The following is a 2,212-nucleotide window of genomic DNA, read 5'->3' as shown; positions in this document are numbered from 1 at the left end:
ACCCCAAATGTCAATATGCATCAAATCAAAATAATTTTTAGATTTATTAATGCTTGTAGAAAAAGGAATACGTTTCTGTTTTGCAAAATGACAAGGTGCACAAGGAATGCTTTCATTATCAGAAATGAAAAAATCATAAGCTTTTTTTATTATGTCTAATTTCTCAGAAGAGATGTGTCCTAACCTACTGTGCCAAATATCTCTAAAAGCAGAATCTACTGTGAGTGCAGGTATAGATTTATTGCTTGAAAAAGAGACTGTTCCACAAATGGTGGAAACAATCTTTGAACCATCTGGTAATTGAAGCATCATTGGATTTATCTTATAATAATTTTTGAAGAATTTTAATGAAAAAGAGACATGTGCAGTAGCATCATTGTCCAAAATCTAATCATTTGATTTCAATTTATGTTTGGCCAAGAAAAGAATGTGATTTATACCTTGGGATGGGACTTGTGCCTCAATTTCCAGTTCTGATTTATGAACAAGATCCTCTTCACGATCTTGGAATAAAGCAATGAGAGCTTGTTTTTGCTCTTTGGAAAATAAATAACTTAATCTGTTACTATTCTTTCCTGAAGTAGAGTTACTGATTTTCTCAATTTCATCATCAATGGTGACATGATTTATGGTTCTTGAGCTTGAATCTTGCTAGTAGTGTGGAGAAAAATCATGCTTGCAATAACATGTGTCAACTAAGTGGCCAGTTTTGCCACAATGAGAGAACTTCTTAATCATTCTTCTTCCTCCTAAGCCACAGCCTCTGCCTCCACGCCCTCTCCCTCTTCCTCGAATGCTCATATTGCTTCTATTAGTGTTGAAGTTGCTGTCAATTGCAACATTTATCAACATCTTACTTTCTGCATGATCTGAACTTGATATTTGCCTTTCTTGTTGCAATAATAGTGAAAAAACAGTATTAACATCAGGGAGGGGTCTCATTAAAATGATTTGTGATCTCACATTTTTGAACTCGTCATTCAAGCTTCTCAAGAACCTAACCACTTATGACTGCTTTCTATATCCTCTAACAATCTCTAATCCACACGTGCATGTCCTGTACAATTGCATGATGGAATCGGTTGAAACTCTTCTAATTATTCTCATAGTCCCTTCATCTTTGTAAAAAATGAAGTGATTGACAAATCTCCTTGTCTTGCTGAGTACATTTCTTCTTGCGATTCAATGATTCTAAACAAATATCCTTCGTAGAATCTGTGCTTAAGATCTTTTCACAATTTTGATGCCACATTACACCACATTACACTTTGCAAAATCTCACTACTTAGGGAAGCGTGCAACCAAGACAAAACAAAGGTGTTGCATCTATCCCAAGCTTCAAACGTGCAATCAGATTTCTCGGATTTTGGTAAAGATCCGTCTATAAAACTGAGCTTGTTCTTCGTCTTCAGTGATATCCAAACTGATTGGGACCATGAGTGGTAATTCAGTGTAGTTAGAGGATTTGGAGTGAGTAAAATACCTGGATTTTCACTCGGTTGAAGGTAGTATGGAGATGCACGATCTTGCATCAAATTTGTGCTTGGTTTCGCAGATTGAGCGCCCTTGCATCGTCGCTAGCTGGTTCATCAATTGAGCCAAATTTTGAAGATTGGAGGCTAATAAAACTTGAGTTTCCATATTTTGACATGGGCCTTGCTCTGGATCAACCATACTGTCTGCTAATTTGTCAAAGTTGGACACAATTGTAAATTCTCAATTCCACGATCTCTCTACCTTGCAATGGAGGAGATCTACCAAGGTGTCACCGTTTGCACATCCACGCTCACCGCACCATAATAAAATATGCTATTATGCTACAGAATTTGAATCGGAGAATGAGAAAAGAGTGAAAGTGTAGAGTGAACTTGAGAGAGATTCAAAAATGGAATTGTAATTATGATTAATCTCATTTACTTGCAAATGACTAGTTCGTGTTTGTAGATGTTAGAAAAACTAAACTACACTAATTTAGTACTCTTCTAACTAACTTAATGTTATGAGTTGGCAGCCTCTAACAAACTTCAGACTCTAATGAACTTACATAACAATTCTACTGATTTGAAGATTATAACTAATTAGCTATATGAACTGCATAGCCTTATCATCCAATAATACTTGTAAAAAATTATATCAAAATCTAATCTTAAAAAATAAGATGATAATAATGGAGAGAAAAATGATATTTTTGTAAGAAAAAAATTTAATGTTA

Source organism: Arachis ipaensis, chromosome B02 (assembly GCF_000816755.2).
Source record: "Arachis ipaensis cultivar K30076 chromosome B02, Araip1.1, whole genome shotgun sequence".
NCBI lineage: Eukaryota > Viridiplantae > Streptophyta > Magnoliopsida > Fabales > Fabaceae > Arachis > Arachis ipaensis.
Note: the sequence above shows the minus strand (reverse complement) of the source record.